The 25,956-nt window shown below is 35.3% G+C and overlaps 1 protein-coding gene and 1 non-coding gene across 2 annotated transcripts in view; one reads left to right on the plus strand and one right to left on the minus strand.

Moving 5' to 3' along the window:
- The window catches only part of STAG1 (stromal antigen 1), a 342,007-nt gene that overhangs the window by 279,188 nt on the left and 36,863 nt on the right, over window positions 1-25,956 (minus strand). The gene's annotated exons all lie outside the window — the stretch shown is intronic.
- LOC123631000 lies at window positions 15,468-15,659 on the plus strand. The gene has a single exon (XR_006732908.1). It is a non-coding gene; the product is annotated as a U2 spliceosomal RNA (small nuclear RNA).

Consider the following 25,956-nt stretch of genomic DNA (forward strand, 5'->3'; position numbering starts at 1 on the left):
TAACAAAGCGTGTCATCAAGATGTAAAAATCAACAACTCAAGTACTTTGAATAAGGTAAGCATTTAGCAAATGTTTTAACCACTCCACCCCAACCCCAGCACACACACACACACACACAGAAAAGCAGTATGTGCTAGTCAAAAAAAGGTACAGAGAGAATTAGTATAGTGGGTAATGGTCCTATTTTGAAATGTGGCGACATTATTAGACAAAGGCCACAGTGAAAAGGCTTACCTAAACAAGTAATTCAGATAGATGAAAAATTAATAGACTCATGCAGAATATACTAACATGGAATATTCAAACTCACTAACAAAGAAGAAAGAAGAACAGATGACTCCCAAAATCAAGACTAGATATTACTTACTCTTATAGTGAAAGTGGCTTTCCCAATGTCATTATACTCTGAACATTATCCTAATATTAGATGATACATCTCAATGAAGAGATCATTATTTTCCACTAGATTGGAAAGAGGAATATGAAGATAACTTGTTTTAATACCAAAACAAGATAGTTACCTTAAAGACATGGGATAAACTTGTTTACTTTTAAATTTCTAAAAATAGCAATGCTGAATTTAGGCCATTTAAACCTGCATAACTGGGTTTTCAGAAATGAAGGGGGGGAACATCAAGAGTTAGTAAAGTAGCAAAGGGTTATACAATAAAGAGACAGCTAATATTAGCTTTAAAATATATTGAATGACTGAGTTTGCTGACAATTCTTAGTTATACTTGGTTTGTAATTTAAAATCTCTTCACCTTGTGATAAAGTTGAGTTATGTACTGAGCCCAGAATAGACATTTCATTTCTTATTTTGGGAAGAAAAAAGGATACTAATTATAACACCATTAGAAAACATGAGTGGTAAAATCCAAAAGAAGTTGAAAGTTTAAAAAGATGAATTCAGTCATCAGAAATGACTGGTGTACAATAAAACTGTAATAAACTAGGCCCAAATGTTCTATTAAATGTTATATGTATGTGCCACAATCCCACTCTATCAATTATTGTAATCTGTTATCATAGGCACTATCTATCTAAAAGGAAACAAGGGAACATTTTTTATTTCAAAGCCTGCCCGTTAGATGGCAAAGCTTCTTGATCTCCAACTTTGCTGTCTCTATGCATGAAAAATATGGTTATAACCTATCTAGCTAAATGTGGAATAATTTGAACATCACAAATGGTAACTGTGATTGATTAGAGAAAACACAATAATCCATAAATCCATAAGGGTACCTTAAAAAAAAGAGAGAGAGAAACTGGTTTGGTCCCATTAGAGTGTACATAACACTAACTTCTTATTCTTAAAAAAGCCATTAAGTAAAGGTAAAGAATCAAGCATTTTCCCTGCATTTTTAGGCAGACCTATAGTTCAACTCTGGTTACACAGTAAACGTTCTTTTTAACAGAGGAAGACATAACAGAATGAGAAAATTACCATCCTTGCCACAGGCAAGGATCATCAATGGATTCTAATACCACTATATGAAATATTTTATTTAACAGTTTTACTACACAGATTATTTGCAAATTTCAGACAGAAAGATATATCTTTTAAATAAGAGCTCTGTCAAATCTTACCATCTTTAACTAAATAAATGATAAAATTTACCATCACTAATGGTGGAAAAAACTGACTATGTTCCTTCCGAAGTGACACAATAAAAAGTATGCAATATCACCTATAAAATATCCTTACAAAAAATGTTCAACTAGAAATTAATCGAGCACTTAAACTTAATTTTCAGTTCACTGGAAGTATAGAAGATATATGAACAAGTTCAAAAACATCCATGAAATGATTAGGAAAAAACAGAAGTTGGGACATTTACAAAATTAGCAGCCTTGTCTATTAAAAAAGTCAACGTCTTAGAGGGAAAAGAAAAAAAGAAGTTAGTTTAGATAAAAAGAGATCAGAAACATAACAACCATAGGCCTTGACTTCGTCCACCCCTGACCCCCAACAAACACACACACAAGGGAGGGGGGGAAATGTCCATAAAAGACTTGAAATCAATTGGGTAAATTTGAATACAAGCTAGATATTATACTATAGTAAGAAATTATTGTTATTTTTCTTAGGCATAATAATAGTAATGTATAGCCAGGCGTGCACCTGTAGTCCCAGCTACTCGGGAGGTTGAGGCAGGAGGATCACTTGAGCCCGGGAGTTTAGTTTGCTGTGAGCTAGGCTGATGCCACAGCACTCACTCTAGCCCGGGCAACAAAGTGAGACTCTGTCACAAAAAAAAAAAAAAAAAAAAATAGTAATGTAGTCATATAGGGAAATGACACTTTTAAGCAACATAGACTGAAGCAGGTATGGAATGAAAACATATCCATACAAAGACTTATTCACAAATGTTCAAAAAGAGATTTATTCAAAATATCTCTAAATTAATAAAAAACAAATGAATAAACAGACTGGAATATATCCATACAATGAATGCTACTAACCAATGAAAAAAGAATGAACTATTAATACACGCTAAAATACACATGACTCTTAAAAGATATGTGGCTCACTACAAAAAGCCAGAAAAAAAAATAGTACATTCCATCTATATAAAATTCTATAGAAAAAATTCTGTCACCTATAATGACAGAAAGCAGAACTGTGGTTGCCTGAGATTAGAGTTGTGGAGGGTGACTGACTGGGAAGTGACACAAGGGAACTTTCTGGGGTGCTAAGAAATGTTTTCATCTTGACTATGATGGTGGTGGTTACAAAATTCTATACATTTTATCAAAACTAAAAACGTACACTTAAAATGAATGCACTGTGAGTATACTATTCCTAAATAAAGTTGATTTTTTAAATAAGTATTTTGATTGTGGTGATTGATGTTTTCCATAATCATAATCATGTATATAACCATGTACACTTAGGTCAAAACTTAACAAATTATACACTTTAAATATGTACAGCTTATTGTATGTCAATTCTAACTCAATAAAGCTATTCTTTTTTATTTCAAAATATTAAGAGGGTACAAATGCTTGTGTTACATCGATACCAATGGATACCATTGTTTTGTACAATGCTGAAGTGTGAAGGGCTTTCAGTTTGCCCATCACCAGGACAGTGTTCATTGTACTGGATAGGTAAGTTTTTATCCCTCATTCCCCTCTCACTCTCCCGGCTTCTTAGCTTCAAATGTCCTCTGCATTTCTTTGTGCTCATGTGTACCAGAGTTTAGCTCCCACTTATTAGTGAGAATATGTAGTGTTTGCTTTTCCATTCGCAAGATACTTCACTTAGGATAATGGTCTCTAGCTCCATTCAAGTTGCTGGGAAAGACATTATTTCATTCCTTTCTACGGCTAAGTAGTACTCCATGGTATATATATATACATTTTCTTTATCTACTTATGAACCGATGGGCACTTAGGTTGAGGCAACTGTGAATTGTGCTGTGATAAACATTCGAGTGCAGGTGTAATATAGGTATTTTTTTAAAAAACTAAATGGAACCTTGCATAATTGGTTCCCTCTTCCTGTTTCATTAAAAACAAAATGCTACAGACAATCTCTGAAAACATAGAGAACTTTAAGAGAAAAAAAAAACGAGTCAACTATGAAAATTACTTAAACATAGTTGAGATTAACAAACCGATACTGGCTGAGTGCGGTGGCTCAGGCTATAATCCTGGCACTCAGGGAGGCTGAGGTGGGAAGATTGCTTGAGCATGGGAGTTTGAGATTGCAGTGAGCTATGATGATGACACTATACTGCACTTACCTGGGCAACAGCGTGAGATCCTATCTCAAAAAATAAATTAATTAATTTAAGAAAAAAAAGAAGAAGGATCTAAATAGGAAAGGTGACTGTGGCAGAAACTTTCTGAACCAAATCTCATTCCCCACTGTCATCAAGTCCCAAATCAACATCCAGACAAGAGTGACTGTATGGTATGGTCCAGCCATTGAGATGTGAAGACTGCTTTGGAGTTTCTGGTCCAGTCAATGTAGCTTCCCTGTCCTATTTCTTCCAATCCTTGGAGCCATGACAGCCACATGCAAACATGAGGGAGAGGCCAAGAATTAATCATGGAGACATCTGCTCTGATATCACTGTGCCAGTAAATCAATACTAGCAATACTCTGTTTATCATGTAGGAGAAATAAAGCTCTGTTTTATAAAGCCAGTGCAGTCTGGTTTTCTGTTACCTAATGCCAAATTCAACCCTAACTGAAGGAACTACCGTCACTATTTTTTTAATTGACATATAATGCACATACCATAAAATTCACCCTTTTCAACCATACAATCTAGTACTTTTTAGTATATTCACAAAGTTGTGTAACCATTACCACTATCTAATTCTAGAATATTTTCACTATACCACAGAGAGATCCCATACCCAAGCAGTCACTCCTTATCCTCCCCACCCCTAGTCCCTGACAATCACTAATCTACTTTCTGTCTCTCTGGATTTGCTTATTCTGAACATTTCATATAAATGGAATCATATCCTATATGAACTTTTGTGCTTGGCTTCTTTCACTTAGCAAAATATTTTCAACATTCATCCATGTTGTACCATGAATCAGTACTTCATTCCTTTTTACAGCTAAGTAATATTCCATTGTCTAAATATACCACATTTTGTTTACCCATTCATTAGTTGATGGTTGGAGAAAAGAGAAATATGGTCATGTATCACTTAATGATGAGTTATGTTCTTAGAAATGTGTTATTAGGTGATTTCCCCTTTGTGCAAACACCACAGAGTATACTTACACAAACCTAGATGGTATAGCCTATTGCTCCTAGGCTACAAACCTGTACAACATATTACTATAATGAATACTGTACACAGCTGCAACACAATGGTAAGCATTTGTGAATCTAAATATATCTAAACATAGAAAAGGTACACTAAAAGTACAGTATGAAAGATTAAAAAATGGTACACTTGTATACGGCACCTAACATTAATGGAGCTTACAGGACTGGAAATTATTCTGATTAAGTCAGTGAGTGAGTGGTGAGTCAATGTGAAGGCCTAGGACATTACTGTACACTCCTGTAACACTTTATAAAGACTGTACACTTAGGCTACACTACTTTAAAAATAAAATTTTTTTTCTTTGATAAATTAACCTTAGCTTACTGTAACTTTTTTACTTTATAAACTTTTTACTTTAACTTTTTGACTCTTTGGTAGTAATACTTACCTTAAAACACAAACACACTGTATAGCTGTAGAAAAATATTTTTTCTTTATATCCTTATTCTGTACATTTTTATCTATTTTAAATTTATTTGTTTGTTTTTATTTTTTAAACTTTTTTTAAAAAGTAAAACACAAACACACACATTAGCCTGGACCTACACAGGGGCAGGATCATTAATATCACTGTCGTCCACTTCCACATCCTATCCCACTGCAAGTTCTTCAGGGGCAATTACATCCATGGAGCTATCATCTCCTATGATAACAATGCCTTCTTCTGGAATACCTCCTGAAGGACCTGCCTAGGCTTGTTCTACAGTTAACATTTTTCTTAATAGGTAAAAGAAATACACTCTGAAATTATGATAAAAGGTATAGTATAATAAATACATAAACCAATAACATAGTCATTTATTGTCATTATCAAGTATTATACACCATACATAATTGTATGTGCTATACTTTTATAGGACTGATAGCGCAGTAGGTTTCTTTACACCAGCATCACCACAAACATGTGAGCAATACATTGCACTGTGACATCATGACAGCTACATCACTAGGCCACAGGAATTTTTCAGCTCCATTATAATCTGATGGGACCACCATCATTTATGGGACCACTGATTGTGGTCCATCAGTGACCAAAACGTTATTATATGGCACATGACTACATACAAAAATCAATAGCTTTTTCTACTGGAGAAACAGTAATTGCTATGGTCTAAATATTGGTAACATCCAAATTTTATTAGTTGGAACCTAAATACCCTATGTAAAAGTACTTAAAAGGTAGAGCCTTTTGAGAAGTAATTTAGGCATGTGGGCTCCACCCTCATGAATGGAATTATGGTCTTATAAAAAATGTCGAAGAGAGCTGCCTTGCCCCATCCGCCATGTGAGGACACAGCAAGGCAGTATCATCTTTGAAACAGAGAGCAAGCCCTCACCAGACACCAAATATGCTGGCACCTTGATCTTGGACTTCCCAGCATCCAGAACATAAATAAATTTCTGTTGCTTATAAATTACATAGTCTAAGGTATTTTGTTATAGAAGCCTGCATGAACTGAGACAATAATCTTAGAAATGGAAGTGAGATTAAAATAATTCTCAACAGTAACAGTGCCTATATAAGACTTTTGAATAAGTTTAGTAAGTTGGCACTAATATAAAAAACTATACATTCTTATAAAAAGGCATAAACATTTTCATATTATTTGTAAAGCACTATCATAGAAGTGTCAACTGTCCCCTACATTAATTCATTAATTTCATGTAATTCAAATTAGAATCCAAAGGATTTTTATTTTGTTACATTTAAGGAAAAAATGATCAAGCTTTTATATAAGAACAAATGCTGCAGAACAGCCAACAGTGAAAAAGAGTAAGTTGGAAACTGCTTCAAACAACAAAACATATTAGAATGTCACAGAAAATAAGTCAATATAGTATTAATATAGGAACAGATGAATATATACACAAAATAGTACCCAACTTAGAAAAAAATCTCCACAAATATGAAATTTTTAAATAAAATCAGACAATCACTCAAGTCAGTGGGAAATAGATGGCTGTTACTTTTTTTTAAGTGCTGGTAATCTTCTAGAAGAAAAAGTAGATACCGTAATGGTATCCAACATACAAAAAGAAACTGAAGATGAACGTGAATGTGAATTGTAAAAAATAAAAACCTTATAGGAAAAGAGTCTGGATAATGTCTTCACTACTCAAAACCAGAAACTATACAGAAATTCATATTTAAAAACTAAGTTTTTGTACCTGGGGAAAAATAAAAAAAAACATTTGCAACACAGGTAATGTTTTTAACACACAATGAGCTTTTGTAATATGAGAAAGACAAAAAACTCAAATAAAATTTGGACAAACTGTATTTGAACAAGGGAGAGCAAAAACTAGTTCAAAAAAGAGTAGAACCAAAAGTCTCCAAATACAAGGAAAAAATGTTCAAATTCACAACTGCCAAGGAAATTAAAAGCAAAGATGAGACATAATGTTATACCTATTTGGCTGGCAAACTTTTAAAAAGCAATAACTATTGCTGGCAGGGATGTAAAAGAATGTAAAAGAAAGAATTCTCACACATTGCTGGTGGAAAAGCAATTTGGCACATCTACTGAAATAAAAAATATAAAAACCCTTTAACCCAGCAATTTTACTCCTGGAAATCTATCCCATGGGAAAAGAAAGCATCCCAAAGTAAGGACTTATATTAAAAGATGCAACATTGTTTAAAATAACAAAGAACTGGAAATGGAGTATATTTCTATAAATGTTGGAATGGCTAAATAAATTTTATACAACACAACATGAAGTATTCATTATGGAGTCATGAAAAGAATAAATTAGACTACACCTTAGATGGGGAAATTCCCTCCAAGACGTAATTAGTTTAAAAGTTGCAAAGAAGTATGTATAGCAATCCCCTTTTTTAAATCATCACAAAAAGCCTATATATCCAAGTAGGAATATAAATAACTGAAAGATTATATGAGCAGAGAGAAAAATACAGAGTAGTATGTAATACTATCTATTTACATGAATTTGGGGAGGGGAAAGGAGGTAGTTCTGATGCAGTGGGAAGGAAAGGTGAGAGCCAAGCCAAAAAGATGGCACTAAAGTGATAAATCCTCATTTATGTTTTCATGTAAAATTATAAACAAAATACTTTTAAATTTTAAGCAGACACATCAACATATAAAGTTTGTCCAAGATAAGGATAAAAGACTTACATTTATATATAACGAGAGAAGAAAACCAATTGTTGAATGTTATAATACCAAAAAATTTTAACTAGTGGTAAATAAATACATATAAAGGAAATATTTATAATTTATGTATGTATTATGTATGTATGTATTATATATGTATATGTATAAAAGTGTGTGTCTGTGTGTGTGTATATATATATACACACACACACACATATATATATATGCAGTCATTCCTCAATATCCATGGGGGATTGATTCCAAAACCTCCCCACTTCCACAATATCAAAATCCACAGATGCTGAAGTCCCTTATATAAAATGGTGTAGTGTTTGAAAATAACCTATGCACATTCTTCTGTACACTTTAAATCATTTTTAGATTCCTTATGATACTGAATACAATATAAATGCTATATAAATAGTTGTACTGTTTAGGAAATAATGTTAAGTGAAATAAAGTCTGTACATGTTCAATAAAGACACAACTGTCCATTTTTTCCCCAAATATTTTCAATCCACGGTTGGTTGAATCCACTGACACAGAAACCACAGATATGAAGAGCTGACTACATATATATACATATGTATATATATGAAACATCAACTGAATTTCACTGAGGAAAATATAATCATTTGAAGTTGTTATGGTATTATCTCTGACTAAAATTACTTTTAATCTGAGAGTTATGGTTCACAAGTACTACAAATGACAATTTACCTGTGCCCTAGTTGCAGAATATGTATTTTATACTAGAATTGAAAATGGTATCAAACAACTGTCAATATTTAATGGTATGACTTAAATGAGCAGCTTTAATATGTGAAATTAAACCCACAAATTATATTATAGATCTGCCTGTAGCCTTACAGAACAATACACTCCCTTAACTCAGGCATAATCCAAACAAAGTAGTACAGAAGCATAAGGTTATAAAAAAAAAAGTGAAATACCAGGCTATACAAACTATCTATAAAATGAATATAGCCCCTACCATTTATTAAAATTGGCATTATATAAAAAATATAACTATTCTTTAAAATGTTTCAAGACTGAACACTAGCAAAGTGAACTCAAGAGCATGTTAAAAAGATCATACACCATAACCAAGTGAGATTCATTCCTCAAATGCAAAGATGATCCAAAATACAAAAATTAATACCAGATTAACAAAAAAGGGAGAAAAAAAATCACATGATCATCTCAACGCACAAAAAGCATCTGACAAAATCCAACATCCTTCTATGATAAAAACACTCAACAAACTACAAACAGAAGGGAATTTCCTCAACATAAAAAAAAGTGATAAATGAAAAACCCACAGCTAACATTATACTCAATGGGGAAAGACTGAAAGGTCTGCTAAGATCTGGAATAGGGCAAGGATGCCCAAAATTCACCATTTCTATTCGACATAGTATTGGAAGTCCTAGCCAAAAACAATTAAGCAGGAAAATAAAATAAAAGGCATCCAAATTGGAAAGGAAAAAATAAAACTATCTCTATTTGCAGATAACATGATCTTATATGTAGAAAAAATTTCACACAAGAAAAATTGCAGAACTAATAAACAAATCCAGCAAAGTTGTAGGACACAAAATCACCAATCAATAGCTGTGTTTCCATACACTAAATATGAACAATTAGAAAATGAAATTAGGAAAAAATTTCATTTACGATATCATAAAAAACAATAAAATAGTTAGGAATAAACTCAACCAAGGAGGCAAAAGACGTGTAAACTGAAAACTGCAAATGTTGCCAAAAGAATTTAAAGATGACACCAATGATCCAACAACTCCACCTCTCAGTATATACCCAAAAGACTTGAAAACAGGGTCTCGAAGAGATATTTGTACACCCATATTCACAGCAGCATTATTCACAATAGCCAAAAGGTGGAAGCAACCCACGTGTTCACCACTTTGTTGGGTAAGAATGTGGTATATATACATAAAATGGAATACATATATACACATAAAATGGAATATTATTCAGCCTTAAAAAGGAAGGAAATTCTAACACATCCTACAATATGGATGAACCTTGAAGACATTATGTTAAGTGAAACAAGCCAGACACAAATGTATAAATAGTATGGTTCCATTTAAATGAGGTACCTAGAGTAGAGCAGTAAAATTCAGAGACAGAAAATAGAATGGTCACTGCCAGGGGCTGCAGGGAGAGGGAGTTAATGTTTTACAGGTACAGAGTTTCACTTTTGCAAAATAAAGAGTTCTAGAGATTGGTCACACAACAATGTGAATGTATTATACTTAAATACTACTAAACTGTACATTTAAAAAAGATTAAGATGGAAAATTTTACTCCTATTTTTTTAAAAAAACCTACAGCTAACATTGTATATCATACTTAATGGTGAGAAACTGGAACCTTTTCCACCAAGATCAGGAACAAAGCAAGGATGTTACTTCTCAACACTCCTTTTCAACAATAGTCCTAGCTAATTAAGTAAGACCAAAAAAAAAAATTTTAATAAAGGGTATACAGAGTGGGAAGGAAGAAATCAAACTGCCTCTGTTCCCAGATGACATGACTGTCAAGCAGAAAATCTGAAATAATGGACCAAAAAAAACTCCTTGAACTAAAAAGTCATTATAGCAAAGTTAATTACAAAAGTCAATTGCTTTCCTAATATTCCAGCAATGAACAAGTGGAATTTGAAATTAAAAACTCAATACCATTTACATTAGCAGTGTAAAATATGAAACGCTTAAGTACAAATCTAACAAAACATATACAAGATCTGTCTGTATGAGAAAAAGTACAAAACTCTGATTAAATAAATCAAAGAACTAAGTAAATAGACTCACACTGTGTGTCTGTGGATAGGAAGACTCAACATTATCAAGATGTTCTTCCCAATTTCATCTATAGATTCCACACAATCCCAATTAAAATTCCAGTACATTATTTTGTAAATATTAACAAACAGATCCTGGTTTATACAGACAGACCAATGACAAAAGCCAACACAACACTGAAGGAGTAAAACAAAGTCAGAAAACTAACACTACCAACTTCAAGACTTACAAATCTACAGGAATCAACACCATGTGGGATTGGCAAAAGAACAAACAGATCAATGGAACAGAACACAGAGTCCAGAAACACACACACAAAAATATATTCAACTGATCTTTGGCAAAGGAGCAAAGGCAATACGATGGAAAAAACACAGTTTTTTCAAGTAATAATGCTGGAATGACTGGACATTCACAGGCAACAAAAAAAATGAATCTAGACAAAGACATTACACTTTTCACAAAACTTACTCAACACAAAGATCTAAATATAAAAGGCAGAACTATCAGGTTATTAAGTATGGAATGTCCGATTTCCTTAAGTACTGACACTTGATACCTCTGACATTGCACTTTGACACTTCTTGGGTTGTTTTTGTTGTTGTTGTGAAGGTACATCCTCATTCATTCAAACACATGTTTTGGCTTGTGATTATTTTCCACATTTTTTTTAAGACAAATTTTTGTGAAACCATGGATAAGTAAAAAAACTGTTGTTTTTTAAATATGAGTTCCGACGTGGAAACAATGAAGCGCTAATGGCTCAAAAAATCAAAGAAGTTTTTGGGAAGGTTGTGGCTAATGAATGCACAGTATGTTGATGGTTTGAGAAGTTCCATTCTGATGATTTTAATTTTGAAAATGAACCACGTGGGCGACCTGAGACCAAGGTGGATAACGATGAGCTGAGAGCTGTAGTGGCAGCAAATCCATCTTAACCTACATGTGAATTAGCAGCAAGGTTTGATGTTACTATTCTAACAATATTGGACCACTGGAAACAAGTCAGCAAGGTAAGGAAGCTGGATAGATGGGTACCACATGAAATAAACATCAAACATGAAGTAAGCATCAGAAGCTCGCCTTTCTTTGCTGTCGTGAAATAAAGGTGAACAATTTCTACACTGTATTGTTACATGTGATGAAAAATTGATTCTTTTAGATAATCCCAAGGGTTCAGCACAATGGTTAGATAAAGATGAAGTGTCGAAACATAGTCCAAAACTGAATATTCATCAAAAAAAAAGCTAATGCTGTCTGTTTGGTGGTGCAGTGCTGGTATTATCTGTTACAGCTTCATGAAATCTGGTCAATCGGTTACGGCAGATGTCTACTGCAACCAACTAGATAAAATGATGAGGATGCCTGAGATTAGGCAGCCAAGATTGGTCAACAGAGACAGGCCAATCCTCTTGCAAGACAATGCTTGACCACATGTAGCACAAACAATTCTGCTCAAACTACAGAGGCTGGACTTGGAAACTCTCTGTCATCCACCATATTCACCAGACCTTGGACCAACTGACTACCATTTCTTCCACGCTTTGGACCACTCCTTGCAAGGAAAAACAGTCAATTCTCAACAGGCCATGGAAAATGCCTTTTGCACTTTCATCTCTACTGGCTCTGCAGGCTTCTTTGTTGCTGGCATAAATAAGCTACTGTTAAGACAGCAAAACTGTGTGGACAGTTTAGGAGTATACTTTGATTAATTGTACTGCTTCTTGTTTGAGATATAATAATCTACACTTTTGACTGAAATTCGGACATTTCGTATTTAATGACCTAATACATGGCCAGTAAAGTGGATTCCCTGGTCACTACGAAATTCAAAGGGAGTTCCTCAAATGGGAATAATTTTCTCTAGAAGAATTTTGGACACAGCAGAAGCTGTGGCTTGTCTATAAGGAAAAACTCCCATGCAATGGGAAAATATACAGATCATAACCAATACATATGTATACCCATGGGAAGGAGGTAGTTAGACAAAATTCATTTATCAAACCTGAATGGCCTATTTGATAAATTAAAATGTCCAGACACAGTGTGTACAGCTTTTACTGGATTAAATTTAAGACAGGTGGCACAAGCCAAATAAGCAATTTTGGCAGGTTTTATTTTGTTATGTTGCCCTACCAATAGTTTTATAAAGGAAATTAATTTGGCAGTTCTCCAAGGAGTCAAATTATGTACTATAGTTAGCAGCAGATATTTTATTGAATTTGGAAGAACTGGTTTGTTATCAGGTCCAAATCATAGTTTTATCATCAAACCAGCAGCCATAATTTTTCCAATTTTATTTTTCAGCTTCTGGATCCTAATTTTGTACATCTTTGGTAATTGTTCTTAAATCACCTTTTGAAGGCTCTTTTGGTGGGACCATGACAGAGATTTGATTGATTGAAGCTTTAATAGCAGCATTTCTTAAAGAATTATCAGCAAGGTGATTTCCCCTAGACTCCATAGAATTTAACCTCGAATGTCCAGAAATTCTGATATTAGCCAAAATAGCTGGTAAATGGATGACATCCGGTAAGTCTCATACAGAGGATCCACTCCTCCAGTGGAAGTGAGGAAAACCCTTTGCTTCTATAACAGTTCAAAATCATGAGTAACCCCAAAGGCATACCTATTGCCTGTATATGTATTAGCTGATTTTCCTTTAGTGAGGAGGCAAGCCTGTGTAAGGGTGCAATGTTCAGCATGTTAGGCATAAGTACGAAGCTCAGGTAAGGTTGCTTCAATAACCCCCAAAGAAGTAGTAACTGCATATTCTGCATACTATTTACTAGTGTCATCCTTTAAATATGATCCATCTGTAAACCATTATAATTTAGCATCATCTAATGAAGTCAAAACAGTCAAACAGTCATTGTAGTGGGTGGGGGGCTCATGTTGAAGGAAGGGTAAGAGTAGCAGGATTAAGACTGTTACACCAAGAAAGAGCTATGTTGAAGAAGAGTTAACAGAAGAAGTTCATAAAAGGTAAGACTACTGACAGAGAGGTATAAGTGAACCTGAGGTATAGTAAGTGTTGTGAATTTAGAAGAGCTCTGATAGTGTGAACCAAAAGTGGTTAAAGGAGATCCCACAACAATTTCTTTAGTGGATCTAGCTAGTAGGGCAGTAACTGGGATAGTTCTCAACCAGGGAGGTAATCTTTGAGCTACTGGGTCCATTTGTTGGCTCTAATATCTGATGGGACAATGCTGACCTTCATGGTTTTGAGTTGGGACACCCAAGGCATTTCCTTTCTTTTCATAAACAGAAAGAAAGGGAGTTGATAGCTAGGGTATCTCAAGGCAGGGGAATTTTAAAGTCCTTTTCAAAATTTATTAAATGTATTATCTTTATTTTTATTTACTTACTTTATTTTTATTTATTTAGGTTTTTTATTTTTTTTTTATTTTTTTGAGACAGAGTCTCGCTCTGTTTCCCCAGGTAGAATGCAGTGGTGTCATAGCTCACTGCAACCTCCAACTCCTGGGCTGAATCATCCTTCTGCTTCAGCCTCCTGAGTAGCTGGGACTACAGGCACACACCACCACACTCCACTAATTTTTTTCTATTTTTGGTAGAGACGAGGTCTTACTCCTGCTCAGGCTGGTCTCAAGTTCCTGACCTCAAGCGATCTCCCGTCTTGGCCTCCCAGAGTGCTAGGATTACAGGTGTGAGCTACCATGCCTGGCCCATTATCTTTAGATTCTTCTTTAATATTAAGTAGGGTGTGCAGGGGGTTGGTCAACCAAAGAAAAGTTTGGTATCCAGTTATAGCAGTATCCAAGTCTAACAAACCCTCAAAGTTGCTATTTAGTTTTGGGTTTAAGGAACTGCAAGATACCCTGGATCCATTCAGGGTCCAAGTGTAGTCCTGTTTCAAAAATCAAATGACCCAAATATTTAACTTGGGTCATAAGTGTTAGCAACTTTTCTTTAGAAATCTTATGACCTTTTGTGGCTGGAAGTTTCAATAAATCAACCCTGTCTTCCTCCCAAGCTGCAGTGAGAGAGACAGAGAAGTCAGTCATCTACATACTGTTTTAAGGACGTGCCTTTGGGAAAGCTTACATCTTCTAAGTTAGTCTTCAGAATTTGAGAGAAATGGAAAGGACTTTCAGTATAACCCTGAGGCATACAGTCCAAGGATACGGTTGTCCTTCCCAGGTGCAGGCGATTAGATACTGATTGGCATGACCAACAAGGATATTGAAGGCACTACAGAGGTCATTTACAGTGAAAAATTTACTATCAGTTGATATGCCAGTCATCAAGGTATGTGGATTTGAGAATATAGGATGAGAGGATGTATTAATAACAATATTATTTACAGCACAGAGATCCTGAACAAATGTTTATCTTCAATCACTGGGTTTCTTTATTGGGAGAATGGGAGAATTCCAGGGGCTGGAGTATAAGAAATTATTAAGCCTGGAGTTGTGTATTCTTAAACAATCGGTCTAACGTCTTGTAAGGCAGACTGGCTCAAGGGATATTATTTAATATTAGGCAAGCACTTGGTTGGATCAATTTGGATTTTGATTGTGGGTGGATTCTACCAATGTTTATTGATGATGTGGCCCATAAAGAGACAGATATCTGTTTCAATAGGGCATTTGAGAACCAGCAGAGATGTCTCTAGTGTGTAAGACAGCATAAAAAATGAGCAGGACATCACTGGTAGAATCCAGTGGACCATGGGGTTTATCAAACTCTAAAATTATCACTTCTCAGCCTTTTTACTAAGATCATACGTAGTATCTGTTCTTATCAGTTTAATATCTGACATGTCCTCTATTCAAGGACAATATAGTAAATGGATTCTTACAGTAGGGAAATGAAACAGGAGCTTGCTCCATCCACTCCACACATCCCACCTGGTATTGCAGTACCTCCAGGAATAGAGCACTGCTACCCAGGGTTTAAAAAGACAAAATTATTTCTCCCTTCTAGGAGAAAGAGATGTCACCATGGTATTTTTTTTTTTTAAAAAAAAAGACTTGTCCTGAAGGAGGGAGGGGAAAAAAAAAGAAAAGAAATAGAAAAAAAAAGACTTGTCCCAATAAATGAGCTGAAGCAGATTTTACCAGTAAGAAGCAATGGGTATCCTGTAAATGCCCAAGGTGAAAAATAATGAGCCAGGACAGAAAATCTGTCAATGGTTTATTACAAACTCCTACCATTGGAATCTTTTTATTATTCCAAGGCAGAGCTGGTTGAGATTGGTGGGGTTGAGCACCAACAGGGTAGTCATGATTGACAATGAATAGTCAGGATTTCATTGCTAATTTGAAGAATGGTTTCCCTAAAGTGATTAAGAGAAAAGACTGGAAAAAGCCCCTAGATGTTCTCGGAGCCCCTTCATTAGGAAGGAGAAGTGAAGAAGACTGTTCAGATGGCTAAAGTTTATAATAGTTCTTCTTTCAGCGGCCAGACTGTTTACAATAAAGACAGACATCAGGAGGTAGCTTTTGTCGATTAGAATTGTGAAACTCAAATGTTTTCTCTGGGAGCATTTATCTGTCATAATTGGAGGTTTATTAGTAGCCTTCTTTTTATTGGTTGTTTTTTTTTTTTTGTAGGGTGTGAGCCAACTGATTTATGAAATTAACAAGGCCAGGGGTTGGTATAGTCTACCACTCCAGGCAAGCACTTTTAACTCAGAAAGTTCTTGAAAGAGACCATTAACAGACTTAAGGGCGACTATAGTAAAGTCAAGATCCATGGGAAGGCCAGTGTTTTCTCTGAATACAATCTGGACTCTGGTATAATGGTTATGCATTGGTTCATTTGGCTTCTGGGTACAAGGTTGAATTTTTTTTTTTTTTGAGACAGAGTCTCACTCTGTTGCCCGGGATAGAGTGCTGTGTTGTCAGCCTAGCTCACAGGAACCTCAAACTCCTGAGCTCGAGCAATCCTCCTGCCTCAGCCTCCCGAGTAGCTGGGACTACAGGCATGTACCACCATGCCCGGCTAATTTTTTCTATATATATATATATGTTTTTAGCTGTCCGTATAATTTTTTTTCTATGTTTAGTAGAGACGGGGTCTTGCTCTTGCTCAGGCTGGTCTTGAACTCCTGAGCTCAAACAATCCGCCAGCCTCAGCCTCCCAGAGTGTTAGGATTACAGGCGCGAGCCACCACGCCCGGCTATAAGGTTGAATTTTATTCCAATCTATGGGTTTAGGAAATGCTTCAAGGGGGGGCCTTATGTAAGATTTTTTTAGTAGTCGTATAGACTATTCCCATATTGTAGGGAAGATTCTGGGGAAGAGGGGACAAGTTTCCCTAAATCCTGTTGGGGCTGGGTCCAATAAGCTTTTGCCATTCAGTGTTGGGCCTGGCCTTCTCCCAAATGCATGTGGACAAGTTGGTAAAGATCAAAGAAGCCAGGCTGGTAAGCTTGAAATGTAATGTAAAATTCATCATCAGAACAATAAGCGACCTCAGTAACCTTACAAAATTCCTTGGCTATAGCCAAGTATCATTAGAGGGCCTAACCTTAAAGGGACAAGTTTTTATAGGCTGAAGTTGGAAAGCAGGAGGAGGAGGAATAAGAGGGGAAGAATTATCACAAAAAGAAAGTTTCTGAAAGTAAAAAAAAAAAAAATAACCACAAAAAGGGGGAAGTTTGGAAAGTAGAGAAAAGAAACAGTAACTGGTGCCTGAGAAACAAAAAGATCGAGCTTTTAAGGCCTTTATCTCCTTTTATTTTTTGTGTCAGGTAACTTAGAGACAATATTTTCGAGCAAGGCGAATTTTGATTCTTGAATGCATTTAGATGCCTCAGACACAAATTAAGGTATATGTCCCATTTAGATTGTTTTATTTCATTTTGTGGCTGTGGCCTTCTAATTGTTTCTGAGAAAAAACAAGTTTAGGAAGGTCAAAAGAACCATAGGAAGGCCATTATAATCCTAAGTTATCTTTAGTAAAACTGGTCCATGTGATGATGGACCATAATACTTAAAAATATCCCAGCTGGAATCCCCAATGGGGGCTTACCTTGGTATGCCATTGAACTTTGAGAGCCCATTTTGTAAATAAATTTATCTAGGTGCCTTGCTTTAATGATGAATACACAGAAACCAAAATAAAAACCTAGTGAGCAAAGAGTACATACTCACCAGAAAGGACATCAAACCCTTCTTTGACAGGACGCAAAAGGTCTCTCATAAAGAGGAGAGGGAAACCCCCTCACACAAACAAGAGGGGAAAAACCCCTCAGAAATCGAATCCCAGGTAAAACTGGAGAATTCAGACCACAAGAAATGGGAGTTCAATCTTAGAGAGAGACTCACCAGGCAAAAAAAAGGCAACACACAGAAGAGGGGGGTTCAAGGAGGAGGTAGTCCCTAGGGCCATCAAATCTCTACAGGTGAGCTCACCTTGGATTCCACTTGTGACACCAGGTATATCAAAACCAAATAAAGTATAGAGATGAATCTCTAAGCAAAACATTTTATTTGGGAATATATAAAAACACAATTACAATTCAGAGCAAAGAAAAGATAGGAATTTTATTAGTAAAGACAAAATCCTATTTCATATCATAAATTGGTAAATAAGCTTGTAAAAAAAAAAAAGAAAGAAAACACACCTTCTTATTTTCCTATTATTTTAACCTATATAAAAGCATAGGAAATCAAGCACTGTGTACAGTCACCTGTAAAATTGGGGTTCCTCTTTCCAAAAATCTGTTGTGCAGGATCATTTGAGAATAACAAATGCTGTCAGAGATGCTGTTCCCATGGAGATTCTTAGGCAAAAATCTTTATTGCTGAGCTTTATATCTAACAATTCAACATGCCTGCTTTATAATGAAGAATCAAGAAATTGTTTCCTATTTTGTTCACATTAAACATCTGAACAGATCTGAGCTACCCTGTTTGGAAAATACTTTGACATTTGTGTACTGGTGTGCTTATAGTTTTCACAGCCTTTCGATTTGCTAACCAGTTGTCGTACTGGAGAGATTGAACCATCTTTTGCTCCTATTAAGAATGTCTTCCTCTAATGTTTCACTAGCCTAATTTTATAAGGAGAAAATGCCTTCGCTGAGATCACTGCTTTATTCAAATACTTAAGGATTCCTTGTGATTGTTTAACCACAATCAAATATTATTCCTATCTGAAGAATCAGTCAACTCTATTTGCTCATCATCGCTTGACTATATTGGCTTGATGCTCTTCACTTTCTTCAACGTTTTTCAGTGTCCTTCATAACTATGTTTCACATTCTTGAAAACAAGAATTTCAAAGGCTAACTCATTTGTTCACGTTCATTGCTAAATGCTGTTGACTTGCCTATGATGCAGCATTTCCAAACTGCTATTTGCCTGTCTTAACTTTATAACAATTTGTCATTTTGTACCCTATCTCCTCTGGGCAGACATGAGAAAAAGAGAAATAAAGATATAAAAATTTTTCAAGATTTGAACAAAATTCACAAAACTTAGAGAGTACTCTAAATTAAATCAATATATTAGAAGAATAACTTCAAAGAGCACACTGAATCTGGGCCATCTTTCACAGACCTATGAAAATCAGCAGACATTAGTCTATCATCACAGTAGGAGACTTATTTAAAGGATGAATCAAATCTTCAGTGTTAGAAGGGGTAGTTCATATATAAGTGTCTTGATTAAGTAATTCATTACATAATTTCAGAGTGGGAATCAAATGGCAATTCAATTCACTAACTATACTTTCTGTTGAATCTATGTATAATTAAAGGAGCAAAATAAGTCTTCTTTGATTAATCTTCATTTGAAACAATCTAAGATGCACTGAATATATCTAACTTCAATAATTAAGATCATCATGATGCTTTCTCTGATTTTTCACAAGATCAGAATTTTTATTACAAAAGGTCCAAATCATGATTTACATCTCTACCTTCATAAAAAGCCAGCCATAATTTTTCTGGAGAAAATACAAAGGGCAATTTTCCAAAGTTGGGAGTAAAAGATAAAAGGTTATCTTTCAGGCATTAAATCTAAACATGCACACACACATACACATGCACAAGTTGAGTCTGGAATATGAAAAAACAAATCAGGCCAGGCGCGGTGGCTCACGCCTGTAATCCTAGCACTCTGGGAGGCCGAGGCGGTGGATCGCTCAAGGTCAGGAGTTCGAGACCAGCCTGAGCGAAACCCCGTCTCTACTAAAAATAGAAAGAAATTATCTGGACAACTAAAAATATATATAGAAAAAATTAGTTGGGCATGGTGGCGCATGCCTGTAGTCCCAGCTACTCGGGAGGCTGAGGCAGTAGGATCGCTTAAGCCCAGGAGTTTGAGGTTGCTGTGAGCTAAGCTGACGCCACGGCACTCACTCTAGCCAGGCAACAGAGTGAGACTCTGTCTCAAAAAAAAAAAACAAAACAAAAAAACAAATCAGAAATCTAGGCAAAGAAAAGCAGTTTGAGAAGTTATATCTGGAACTCAAGATTTATGTGGTAAGAGTCGCAGTTTATGACAAAATTGGTTTTCTAATGATCATAAAGTACCAGTTTTCTGCAAGTTAAGCAATTTCCTAATATGCAAGACTACCTGTATTTTAAGTTCAACAAGTCAAACTACATTCACAAGCTTTGACCTTTGTCTTCAAAGATAGCAAAGCCTTTATCTTTTTTTTACATTTTATGTTTGGTAGGTTTATTCTTAAATTTGATTAAACTAACAAAAGATAACTGTCAACCGCAACTAAAACTCAAATTGTACATTTGTTTACTAAAAATGCACTTACTAGGTTTATTAAACTTTGCTATTTTCTTTTTTAAAAGAGTTTCATTTTTAGGAAATTATAAATGGTCAAGTATGACAAAATATTTAATTCCACTAGCAATTAGAGAAAAGCAAAACAAAATAGTAGTATACTATTTCTCACCCATCAGATAAAAGAAACTAAAGATTCATAATATTCAGTGTTGGCAACACTCAACCTGAAGGTGGAGGTATAAATTAAAATAGTCTTTTAGGAAGGCAACTAAGGCAAAATCTATCAACAATACTCCACCTAAGAATCTAACATACAGAAATACACTTGAACAACAAAGATCTAAAAATGTCTTCTGAAAAATCAGAAATTAGAAATAAGCTAAATGTCCATACTATACCACATATGGATCTCTTGTGCATAGTAGATCCATCCTATGGAAATACTATACTATGCAGTTGTTATAAAAGAACAAAGTCTACTCATACACAGTAACAAGATGCTTACAATAAAAGTTAAAAAGTTAGAATATGTATAGTTTGGGCCTTTTATTAGTTTTCTTGGGCTGCCGTAACAAATTACTACCAATGCATGCAATAGAAATTTATTCTCTCAGAGTTCTGGAGGCCAGAAGTCCAAAAATCAAGGTTTCAGCAGAGCCCTACTCCCTCCAAAAACTCTAAGAGAACAATCCTTCCTTCTGTCTTTCAGCATCTAGTGGCACCAAGTGCTCCTTGACTTGTGACCTGCATAAGTGCAATCTCTGCTTTCATCTTCACATTGTCTTCTCCCTGTATCCAGTGCTTCAAATGGCTTGCTTCTCTACATCGTCTCTCTTCTTCTAAGGAAACTTGTCACTGGATTTAAGGGTCACTCTAATCCCAGATGATCTCATACTGACATAATTAAGTCTGCAAAGACTCTGTTTAAATGTCACATTCACAGGTTCCAACAGTTAGGACTTGGACATATATTTTGAGGGCCACTATTCAACCCACTACAAAGCCCAATAACATTTCCTTTTCAATCATATGTATGTGTATATTTTTAAAGTAGCTAGGAAAAGGGATATAGAAGAATACTGAGAAAACCATTAACAATGGTTACCCTTAGGAAAGAAGGGAAATAATAAAGTGGAGGGGAATTCTCACATTCTATTTTATATATCTCCAAAAAAGATTAAATAATGAGGATTTACTTTCCCACTGTCCTAACAACCATTTCACCCTCATTTAATCTTTTTAATCCTCCAACAAATATTCTTCCACCTCCACTCAGCTTCCCACTCCATTCAGACAACAGAAAACATCCCACAAACTAAAAACCCCACATTCACCCACCTACCAGCATCTATACCCACATACTTTGCTTCTCCTCCAGTTACCTTGTCCAAAATGTTGCTTCTATATTCTTCCATCTTTTCCTACATGAATTTTTTCTTCTCTACTGGATCATTCACATCAGCATAGAAACATATTTTCAATTTCTTTTAAAAAACGTTTTCTTGAGCCCATTTTCTACTCTAGATACCACACTATTTCCTTGTTCCTGTTTACAGCAAAATGTCTTAAGAGAAGTGTCATCTATACTTGATCTTTGAGATATCACTCATCATTCTATTTTAAACCCACTCCTAAAAAGCTTTTTCCTCACCATGCCATCAAAACAACTAGTCAAGATCATCATTAACTCCCTCCACTGTTACACCGAATGGTTAATTCTTTTTTTTTTTTTTTTTTTGTCGCCTAGGCTCAAGTGCAGTGGCACAATCACAGTTCACGGTAGCCTCCTGGGCTCAAGCAACCCTCCTATCTCAGTCTCCCAAATAGCTCAGACTACAAGTGCATACCATGGCATCTGGCTAATTTTTTTATTTTTTGTAGAGATGAGGTCTTACTATGTTACCCAGGCTGGTCTTGAACACCTGGCTTCAAGCTATCTTCCTGCCTCAGTCTCCCAAAGTGATGGGATTACAAGCATGAGCTGTAAAAGGCCTCAGGCCTCTTTTACCAGGGAACTAATCCCATTGATGAGGGCTCTGCTCTCATGATCTAATCATCACTGCCCAAAGGCCCTATCTCTTAATACCATCACCTTGGGGATTAGGATTTCAACACGTGAATTTTGGAAGGACACAAACACTCAGAACATGGCACTATTTTATTTAAAATTGTAACGTTCTGCCTCTCAGCACTCTCAATCTCCATACCTTGCTCTACTTTTTCTTTTACAAGAGTACTTATCACCTATCATTTAATTTACTTAATTACACATAACTATTATTTATACTGTGCTCTCCTCTCCAAACTGAAATGTAAACTCCCAGTAGTACAGACACCTTTGCCTACTTAGCTCACTATATATCTAGACTAGAGCCTGTCACATGACAAACATCCATATATTTGCTGAACTGATTTTTTTATTTATAAAAATTTAAAATAAAAAGCCCATTTCTCATTCTATTAGCACTTGTATTTCACGACCCAATTTTCAGTTCTGTCTACCTATATGATTCACCCCTTTCATTTTTTCCTAAAGATAACTGGACAAGTTCTCCTCTGAGACACATCATTCTGTCATATCTCCTACCCAAAGCATCAACTTAGTTTCAGTTTTAAGTAAACTTATTTTAAAGTTCATCCTTATTTCAAAGCTCTCTTGATTACCAAACTCTTGCCAAACTACCTTCCTGTCTTTGACAGAGGATTTTAGTTTGATTTTTTTTCTTTTTTTAATCCCTTTTTAGAGGAGTGGACAGAGAGCTAACACAAAAAGAATCACCTGGGCAGTTTTTTCCAAAATATAGTTAGTACCTTCCTCTCTACTCCAATGCTACATATACACATTCTGGTTTACCAGGGGAAGACATAAATGGACATATGCTTTCTGAAAAACCTTCCTAGATGATACTGATGCAATACAATACCAATCACTAGGCTGACAACCACTGAATTAAAATATACAAAATGACCACTTCTACATCCTAGGTTTCTCTAAAACAAAAAACATATTTTCAGAGGAACCAGTAAGAAGTTAATACCAAGCAGGCTGGCTGGGCATGGTGGCTCACACCTGTAATCCCAGCACTCTGGGAGGCTGAGGCAGGAGGATTGCTTGAGGTCAGGAGTTGGAGACAAGCCTCAGCAAGTATGAGACCCTGTCTCTACTAAAAATAGAAAGAAATTAGTCAGACAACTAAAAATAGAAAAAATTAGCCGGGTAGGGTGGTGCATGCCTGTTGTCCCAGCTACTTGGGAGGCTGAGGCAGGAGGATCACTTGAGCCTAGGGAGTCAGGTTGCTGTGAGCTAAGCTGACGCCATGGCACTCTAGCCCAGGCAACAGAATAAGACTCTGTCTCAAAAAAAAAAAAACATAGCAGGCAGGTTTGATGAATGCTAAGAAATAAAAATGACCCTCCCAAGCAGCCATATCATGTCTACATATGACCACTTTCAAAATGCTATGCCATGTTACAACCCTCCCTTACTTCCTCTTGCCTGTAAATTAATCTTAGAATATTCAAAATTGCCCTACTGTTGTAGAGAAACAGTTTATTTATTCCTTGCTCTGCTATGCTATGTTCTTCTACATGACTGTAATGTGATAGTCCTTCTAGCTCCTGATTTTGGTACACCTTCCAAATTATTTCTTCTTCTCTGTCTAGAAAGCTTTGCCTAGAACTGGTATTTAAAAAAAATTATTTCTGGATGCTCATGCTATCTTCCATTCCTAATCTTGAGCAATAAAGCACTAAGGTAGACTTGAAGAAAAAAGTTCACTAAACTGGGTTTCTAATCTCAGTCTGGTGAATAACAAGAAGCATTTAACCTTTCAAACTCACTCAGTTTTCTCACCTGTTAAATGAGCCTATAGGATTAAATTATTTCAAAAGTCCCTTCCTTCTAGCTATAGAATATAGGAACCAATGATCCTGTTCATTTATAATGGAATTACTAGCAGAAATTAATACATGGTCTCTCAAAAACAACTTAAAAGGACATATATGTACTATCTCAAACATTTTAAGTAGACATATTAATAAAAATCCCAAGCTTGAGTTAGTGTATCCTCAGAAAACTTTAAATATTGCCTTTATTTTTTAAATATCCAATTTATCTGGAAAAACATTAAAATAGTCTCTTTTTGTAAAAACAGATTTTTATACTTGATTTTTTTGCTTCTTGGTTAAAATCTAACCTTTAACTGATACACCACCATTCTATCCTCAAATGTGTGAGTGTGTGTGTGTGTGTGTGTGTGTGTGTGTGTGTATGAACCTCTATGTCAATGGCAAACATCAGTACTCAATATCTCATCATAGGAAAATAGACTCTACAGAGTAAGCAGTACTTACCCTACCTTTTCAGATAAGTCCCAGAAGTCACTGTACCCTATAATCAAAAGCAGCTCAGTGAAATAAAAAGAGCCAGAAAGACCTGAACTTGCTTTCCACCTCTGCCACTTAACAGCTGGTATGCCCCCTAGATATAAATATACTTAATCTCTCTGAGTATCAGTTTTCTCAACTGAAAAGATAAAGATAATTCTTATCTTATAGGAATGCTCTGAGGATTAAAATAGATCATCTAATGAATCTTTCAGTGTTCTTGCAATACCGCAATCACTCAGTAAAAGGTAGCTATCATTTGAGAGAATCATTTTACAAATCCCTTTATAGTCACTGAAACTTCAAATCTGTTAATTAACATCATAAAGTTATGAAGAGCTATTTCTTTGCCCCCCCAGTTTCACTGTACAAGTTAAATTAGATTTTGACTACTGAGTCAAACTTAAAATTAGTTTTTTTAATATTTATTTTTTGAAGTAAAATTCACTACTTGTAAAATTATTTCTAATAAATATTGATCGATATTAAATTAATTTAAATCACTAAATTAAATCCACAAATATAACATAAATTCAGTTATTATTCACTTATAATTGAACTTAAAATTCACATTTATCCAAGTTCATCCAGATTTTAGGCTAGGAAACTTTTTTGATAAAATGTCAATGTATCAAAATAAAGGCTAAGGTGACATCATAGAAGATGGCTGAGTAAAAAGGTCCAAGAAAAAGTCCTTCCACTGAAACAATTATAAACCTGGCAAGAACTATTAGAATCAACTATTCCAAAACTCTAGAGTCTAGTCAAACCTGCAGTGTTCATGAGTGGGCTGGATGAAGAAAGACACTGGTTAACTTTGGTGAATTTCACCATTTTGTGTAGCAGCTACTATCCACCAGCTAGCAGTCAGGCACTCATGGGGACAGCAGCCCACCTTCCTGGTATAGCTTGCTGATGTCCAGGTGAGCAATGAGGACCTTGTGAAAAATTAAGGCTTGTATGTTTTGATCTGCTTGATGGATTACTGAGGGACCTGCACAGAGTGACCACTGTTTCAACCCGATTGGACTACAGTGGCTTCCGAGGCAGCATCTACCAAAGAAATTTAAGACACAACACTTTTTCTCTTTTTCTTTAT

This window comes from Lemur catta, chromosome 1 (assembly GCF_020740605.2).
Source record: "Lemur catta isolate mLemCat1 chromosome 1, mLemCat1.pri, whole genome shotgun sequence".
Taxonomy (NCBI): Eukaryota; Metazoa; Chordata; class Mammalia; order Primates; family Lemuridae; genus Lemur; species Lemur catta.